Consider the following 8,080-nt stretch of genomic DNA (forward strand, 5'->3'; position numbering starts at 1 on the left):
TTCTTGCTGCGGGCAAAATGGTTGAAAGAGAGGTTGCGAGTTGAAGGTTGGAAGGAGTTGCTAACAAGAAATGAGAGTTCTGTCACATATTAAAATGATTTGAAAAAACTAAACCTGGAGACCTTTGGTATAGCATATAGGCTTATTGTTCCTCCAAAACAGCCAGCTTTCCTATTTGTCTCTGCAAGGGACAGCAAATCAGGGAGTAAGCTAGCATGTGGTTTGTTTAGAAGAAAAGAGTCCTATATCCTTAGGAGAGTTCGCAGACACTATGGAGACAGGTCATGGTCTAGATAGCTATCTAGATATCTAGCTACATAAATGGCTATTATAAATCTCTACTACTCCTTCCAAAATTAGTTGCACAGTTCATGTCCACCATTTTCCAGTTTAGAATAAGATACCAATGCTTCCTGACTCGGACAGGATTCCTCACGGAAAGGAGTGAAGCACGAGGAGGGGGCATGAAAGGATCAAACAAACTCAGTTTGAGTTTAAAGCCAAAGGGGTCTCACTTTAGAGCCAATCACCCACAAATCTTCCCCCATCACCTTTGACAATGTGCCCAGGGGGGAGAACATAGCTCATCTTCTTCAGAAATGAAGAGGGATCCAGCAGAAATAGCTTTCTGCATTTTCTTCACCTGTTTTCCCAGTAAAGAAATCACTAGGGGCTCCTTACAATCCCTGCTTGAAAAAGGGATGAAGGCACTGCAGCTGACCACATGGCCTAATGGATAAGGCATCTGACTTCGGATCAGGGGATTGGGGGTTCAAGTCCCTCTGTGGTTGTTGCTTTTCCAAATAAAATCAAGTTTCTCCTAAATTTGTTGGACTGTTTGGGAATCAAAGCACTGCAGAAGATGCAGGGAGGTCCTTATGACTGAGTTTGTAAGGATGCTTGATTGGAACAAGAATCATTACAGAAAACTGAGATTTAGGTGCACTCTGCCACCTCCCAGGGTAGGTACAGCTGTGTGCAGCAAAGTAATACCTAAGGAAGCAAAAACCTTTAGGAGGAAGCTGTCCAATGTCCATCCAATAGAGATGGTCCCCAGGGCTCTCCGCCTGTGCTGGGACCTAGAAGCAAGTATCTCATTTCAGGATACTTGGAGTCCCAAACCCAGCACTTCCTCCTGTCCAGGACGGCTGAGACAGCCCAAGGACTCACTAAAGATCCTCGCCTAGGATTATTTCCTCCTTTTCCCACATTCTGGGTCTGTTTCCACCCACTTCCAAGTACTTGTGGAGAGAACATAAGGAGATTTGTAATGCAATGCGTTTGCTGAAGATGAATTAAGCATAAGCAACCACGAAGGGACTTGAACCCTCAATCTTCTGATCCGAAGTCAGACACCTTATCCATTAGGCCACGTGGTCACATGCTCAAATGCATTTGATGATATACTTGAGAAAATATATCTTTGTGGTTGGACTGAATCCTTAGATTATTATAATGCAAAGAAATGGGGCTAGCTAGGAGGTCCCAAAGGTACAGCCCTTCTCCAGACTCCAGAAGAGATAGTTCCCCCCTGCCCAAAAAAAGCTCTTACTGGTCACGTGTATGAGACACACTAAATGTGCAGTAGACTAATTCTACTGCGCATTCACATGGCAAGCAGAAACCATGCTAATGTACTAATGTGCGGTAGAATTAATCTACTGCGCATTAGCATCACAAAAAAAAAAGTCCTCCGATTATGGCACACTAAGTTAGTACCTCTTATTACAAGTACTAAACTTAATGCACCATAATTATGGTGCATTAATGAATGTGTACATGCATCCACTGTTATTCAAACCCGTCTGAGTTTATGCCATGAGCTGAGTGTTTGGATTTCTTGGCCATTTTAAACAAGAAACCAACATAAAATATCTGGGCTTCCATGCTCGGATTCAAACCATAAGTCATAGAAAAATAGGACTGGAAGAGACCTCAAGTTGTTCAACCTGCTGGTCACAGATTGATCCTTCCTGTCTAACATCATGCAAATGCTTGTCTAATGTGGACATGAAAACTTTTTATGGTGGAGATCTCAGGAAGTAAAAAACACATTTTTATCCCAGCGGGGACTTGAAGACCAAACCCCTGACTTTGGAGCCTAGTGCCTTATCCATTAGGTCACTGAAGATACTTGTGAAAAAATTTGGAAGGCAAATGCAGGGAAAGACACTACTATAACGCAAAAGAAATTAGACAAGAAGTTATCTTGAGATTTTTTTAGAAACAATTATACTATTTTGTTCATTTTTCTAATCCTAGGCTGAACAAATGACTTTAAACCCTCAGCAGCTGTAGCACTGGATCTTAAAGTAGGAAAAGAAGAAACGAGGGAGAATTTTTCTTTCAAACTATTATGAGGAATATTAAACCATCTCTTCTTTACTAACTTTGGTAAGAAGAAAAAGTAACCTGTATCACTTTCCAACCTGTATTTTACAGAAAACAACATCTATTGCCTTTAGTCTCAGTGCATTCCTCATTATTTACAGCCTTGCTGTCTGCTATGTCAACCTCAGAAGCTAAAGTGCTAATGAACTAATGTGCGACAAATGACTTCACTACTGCTTCCAGAGTAGGTTGGTCTATTTTGCATCTCCTGCACCGTTTCATTCACCCACCGCTTGCACCTTTCCTGAGAACAGAAGTTTATTACCACCCAAGTAGCAAGCCACAACCTCAAAGACACTTCAACTACACGGTCCGTCTTGTCTGTTATCCACTAGACTGCAGCCTTGAATGCTTTCTGCGTCCATTAGCTGTGGCTGAAATGAACCCCTCAAGCCATCAAAAAAGTAAAGAAGTGAAACCACAGGAATAATTTTGTTTGCAAACCCATCTAACCTTTGGCCGGCACTTAAAAGTGTTGCTAGCTTGCCTGAGTTGTTCAAGAACATGGAGGAAATACTCATCTCTGCCATAGCTAAGCTCACAAAAGCCCTAATTAGATACAGTTACGTCAGGAAAAGAGTCTTGTTGTATTCAGAGAGTTGATTTAAGTTGTATCAACAGGAAAGTAGGTTTCCTGCTGTAATAGGGGATTGGTCTATATTATAGGGATGGCTCTACTCATAGCGGTACCAGTTTATTTGATCTCCAGTTTTTTTGTTTCACTGAGCACTCTCTGCGTTCTTCAGAGCTCGGGTTGGGTGCTTGCTTGAAAGTAAGATGTGGGGGAAGATCCTGCTCTGTTTTCTAAGCCCACTTGCCAGCTCTACTCTACTCTCATTAAAGGTGAGCACCCTTCTGGTGCTCTCAATCCTGCATGCTTACTTGGAACCCCTGGAGGCGTGCTGAGCTTCATCACAATGTGTAATAGTATTAGCGCTCCAAATCCGGGGCTGTCTGAGCAAGAGGTTCCCAAAATACTGCCCACTGGAGAGACAGGGGGGAAGTCAGAGCTGCCCCAGCACAGATTCTGCTGGTGGGCCCTGTGCGCCGCCATGCATGCTTCTCATCATTCCCCAGCTGCTCAGCCTCATCTCCATTTTTGCATGGGCCTCACTGCCCCTTTGTGGAAACACCATCAGAAACCCCACTGAAAGAAGAATTCAGCTTTCCAAACTGGAAGGGACCCTGGCCAAATGCACAGAGGGATTGGTGGGAACAGCAGGAGTTTGATGGAGGGGATTGATTGCACAGCAGATTTCTCCCTCCGGGGTCTCTTATCTCCTTTTCCTTGCCTTAAGACGGCAGTTCTCAACCTTTCTAGACATGACAGTGGTTCTCCACTTTTCTAGAGATCCCTCATTAGCCTCATGCATCCCTTGACTATTGGAAAATAGTTCTTTCTAGTTGAGACTCACTGCTCAAGTGATTCAGAGGTGTTATTTATGGCACTTGCTGGCGTTATTACCTCTGCAGCATCATCAGCAGTGCTTGCACATGTGACCATGTGGCCTAATGGATAAGGTGTCTGACTGCGGATCAGAAGATTGAGGGTTCAAGTCCCTTCATGGTTGCTTTTGTGCTGATCCCAAACATTTCGAAGTTCAAATGGAGAATAAAACCTTCAACATACAAATAAAAAACTGCTGGAAAATAATATATGATGGGTATGGCCTTTATAATGTATTTGTTTACTGACATTTCAAAGGTGACTAGAGTAAGTTATAACCAAACCAGGGGAATTTTGAGTTTGAAGGGGGAAAGGAATAACCCATATTTGCCTCCACCTGCTAGGGCTCAGGAAGAAATACCTGCTGCTCCCCCACCCCCTGGCTGAAGTTGTTCAATGCTAGAGCTTAAAATACCATTTGGGACAATGATTTTTCAAGTAGATTCTTGTTCTGTCTTTCCCAGACAAGCTATAGAAGAGTGAGTCAGCTGAGAAGCTATTTCATTTCAGGGATGATGTATTCCTGTTTCTGGAACTTGGTTTCACAGGAATGAAACATAGAATATCTGTTCCAAGGAAAGTTGAAGTTTTGGTTCTCTCTTCCAATTCAGGAAGGAAAAAGAAATCCAAACTCTTGACACTTTCCACCGACATAAAATGCACTTTCCCAGCCAGTTCCAGGGTGTTTTAACTACGTTTGTTTTTAGGAGTGGGTTCAGTATCTTCTGTATGCCTTTTGTTCTAGTGACTCGCCCTGACTTATGCATCAATATTGTTCTCCAAGATGTTTTACTACAGTTCAAGAGATTAGAAGCTGATGCTCTGGGATTTTCCTCACCTTTGCTGGAGGTCTCAAGCCCCAAGAGGTATTTTGTTTCTGACTAGCTTCAAGTTCACGTTGAAGCGGGTTCTCTACTACTGTGGTCCCAGTGGCCACCAGAGCATTATACAATGTGGTCTCCAAGCAGCTTCCTACTCTGCATTAGCCATTGATCTGTTATTTGATAAAAAGGTGCAGCCACCCCTGTACAATCCAGCTCTTGCTCTACTGATCTGAAGTCCAAAAGCTTTTTCCCCCAACACGCTACATGGTTACTGTGGAAGCAAATTGGGAGTTAAAGAATTAGGTCTTTTATCTCACAGGTCCCATCCCCAGCAATCATTGTGAAATAGGGCCCTATCCCGTGGTGGCTTATATGCACACCCAGTGAGACTAGAGCAGGAATCAGGTGACCTGGGCTACAGTCTCCTTGGACTCCCCTCCCCACGATCTGAGCACTATCAAGCCTGTCGTTGTAGCTGTCTGCCCCACCCCCAGCAAGGAAAATGTTATTCTAATGGACTAAATATGGAAGTTAAAACTTCCCACTGGGGAAAACCCTTACTGGGAACGTTAAAGTCTTGCAAACAGCCCCCCTGTTCTTGGGAGCTCAGTATAATCTCTCAGCCATGGCTTCTCTGCAGATTGCTATCACTGCTGAGATCATTTACAGCACAGTTTCTCAACCTGTGGTACGCATACCCCGGGGGTACCCCAACACTCTCTCTCCCTCATTTCCTCTCTCTCTCGCCCCTTCCTCCTCTCAAAACTATGGCAAAAAAATTTGGTGTGCCACACATCACGTGGAGCTTTAAATTCCCTAGTAATAATTCGGCATGCCATGCTTTGCACAGCACTGGATTCAACCCTCCTAGCTTTGGCCAACATCACCCACCTCTAGCCCAGGTACATACTTGAGTTGGGCACCCCTGGTGTAAAAGGTGGCAACCCTACCCACACCAAATCAGACATCTGTCATATCACGGCCTTATATACACAGCCCTTCTTCCAACATATGGCACACATTAGTCTGTAAATATAAATCCCCTGGAAAATTGAGTGTTGGGGTACTTATTAGGCAGACAAGGTTCCTTGGGTGAATTTGATATCTTTTATTAGACCAACCCAAATGGTTGGAGAATAGTTATTAAGCAAGCTTTTGGGTTCAAAAACCCTTCGTCTTATTAAACTTTTCACAAGTTAGGGGGTACTTGCTACTTAAAAGGTTGAGAAACACTGCTTTATAGCAGACATGACTAAGAAGGTCTATGAGAAACAGGCTTTGCTGCCCACATTGTCCTGCCTGGGTCGCCTCTCCGCTCTGATCATTGGCTTCTTGCAGCTGAACTTTCCATTTATAGAAGTAACTGGGAAATCAGAGTGCCTAGAACTAACTAGTAGAGATCACCCCAGTATCTATCCAGCTATTTGTACACACTGAAGCACACCTCGGTTCACATCGCCTTCCCCACTCCAGCAGCTGTATGAATTGTTAACTGCTGCTTTCAGGACTATCCAGCCCTATTTCTGACCTTGGGCTAGCAGAAGCTGCCTGCATGAAGCAGTCTCCCTATCCAGTGCTGGCTTACGGTAGAAGCCACGCTCTCCAGCAAAGCCCCAGGACAATGTCCATCAAATAGAAATGCTTCATTACAGCCTCCTTTGCATGGTTACTATCGGTGGTGATTGCCACCGTGGAAGAGGGAGCTACTCCGATAAAAGGGAAGCAGAAAGTTCACTCAAGACATAAGCTATCACCCCAGATGGGACTTGAACCCACAATCCCTGGCTTAGGAGGCCAGTGCCTTATCCATTAGGCCACTGGGGCTCTATAGGTATGTGTTTTCCAGGTCTCCTGATGGCACCTTATAGATCTGGGACATTGTTCATAAATACTTCATTATTTTCATTTGATTCCTTTTTTTTTTTTTGTAAACCTTGTGAACCTAACATCCCCGCACCAGCCCCATTAACCCTCTGCAAGTCACTGCAGCCGTGGGCACAAGGACAGGATTTCTCATTCTGATCCGATTTAAAGGGAGAGGGCAGCAAATCGTGTATTCTCCTCTCTTCTGCAGAGACCTGGCTTGGGAGTGTTTGCATCCAGCCTGTACCGGAGCAAGTGGGCGTCCACCAGCACCTTGGAAATAGCGGGGGTGTAGGAAAGCACCTTCTACAGCTCCTCAGCTGATGTTAGGGGTGCAGAACCTGGCTCCAAGGGAGCCCTGGCACAATTAAAATTGATGGAGAAGGCAAAAGAGCCACCGACCACGAAGGGACTCGAACCCTCAATCTTCTGATCCGAAGTCAGACGCCTTATCCATTAGGCCACGCGGTCAGGGATGCAGGGACTCTGGCGGAGGCTGCAGAAAGCGCATCCCTGCTCCCGGCCCGGCCCGGCCCAGCCCGGCTCTCTATTGCAGGGCAGGGGCGACGCCTGCCAGCCCCGCTCCCAAACCAGCCCCGGCTCCTTCCAGGGAAGCGGATCCGAGCAAAGCCAAGCAGCGGCCGAGCGGCAGCCCCGAGGAAGCCCCCCTGCAGCTGGAGAGAGGAGACCCCAGGGGACCCTGGTGCACCCCAGGTGCATGCAGCCCTGGTGCACCAGCGACTGGAGGCTTTTAAATCCAACCCACCCCAGGGAGGCTTGAGGGGGGGCATTCCCCTCTCCTGGGTTGAGCTTGACCCCTGCCATGCCGGCTGCATGGCTCCCTTCCCTTTAGCACACTAGCCCGACAGGCCACCTTACCTTGGGCAGACCTCTGCCCGCGACGCACGCGCTGATGGACAGGTTGGGCCAGTGCTGTGGGGTGGAGCGGTGATGCCTGGGTGTTTCAAGGCAGAACTAGAGTCCAGATAGCTTTCCTATAGATCAGGTGCTTTGTGGGAATAGCTGGGGACACCTCTGCACCCCGGGTGGAGGCAAGCCCAAGCACAGAAGCTTTCCTTGCCCTGGCCCCCTGCTCAGCTGCAGCTGTGCCACTTTGGAGACCCAGGCCGATCAGAGGCATGGACCTTGTAGGGTGGATCCAGGTCCCCACCCTGCCTGGGAGCTTTTCCAAGACGGGCATAACAGCAGGCTACAAATGTGGAGACCTGGCTTAGGGAGAGCAGGGAGATGCGGGAGCTGTATACAAAACCGGGGAGAAGGGAGCAAGGATCCCAGACCCTGGCACCACTAGATATCCCCATTACAGGCTTAGTGGGGCATACGTGGGAGCCAGCTGTGTTTGCCAGGTGATGCATTTGAAAGGGCAGCGAAGGCTCTCCTACATCAAACAGTGGGTTTGAGGCAGAGTTGACCTGCCCGACAGAAAAGGCTCCTAACACCCCAGAGCTCTTGTTTCACCCTTTTTTGGTTTTTCTGTCCTATGCATTACAGAAAGAAGTGATGATTGGCAAATATAAGAGGGGGATAAACTCTT

General features: G+C 46.6%; 5 non-coding genes across 5 annotated transcripts; 2 read left to right on the forward strand and 3 right to left on the reverse strand.

Moving 5' to 3' along the window:
- The first annotated feature begins 718 nt into the window (after positions 1–718).
- On the forward strand, positions 719–791 carry TRNAR-UCG. Its single transcript has one exon. It is a non-coding gene; the product is annotated as a tRNA-Arg (tRNA).
- Positions 792–1,306: 515 nt separating this feature from the next.
- On the reverse strand, positions 1,307–1,379 carry TRNAR-UCG. The gene has a single exon. It is a non-coding gene; the product is annotated as a tRNA-Arg (tRNA).
- A 2,510-nt stretch (positions 1,380–3,889) lies between these two features.
- TRNAR-GCG lies at positions 3,890–3,962 on the forward strand. The gene has a single exon. It is a non-coding gene; the product is annotated as a tRNA-Arg (tRNA).
- Positions 3,963–6,413: 2,451 nt separating this feature from the next.
- TRNAR-CCU lies at positions 6,414–6,486 on the reverse strand. The gene has a single exon. It is a non-coding gene; the product is annotated as a tRNA-Arg (tRNA).
- Positions 6,487–6,923: 437 nt separating this feature from the next.
- On the reverse strand, positions 6,924–6,996 carry TRNAR-UCG. Its single transcript has one exon. It is a non-coding gene; the product is annotated as a tRNA-Arg (tRNA).
- Between the last annotated feature and the right edge of the window lie 1,084 nt (positions 6,997–8,080).

The sequence above is a fragment of the Alligator sinensis genome, unplaced genomic scaffold, assembly GCF_000455745.1.
Source record: "Alligator sinensis unplaced genomic scaffold, ASM45574v1 scaffold400_1, whole genome shotgun sequence".
Classification (NCBI taxonomy): Eukaryota; Metazoa; Chordata; order Crocodylia; family Alligatoridae; genus Alligator; species Alligator sinensis.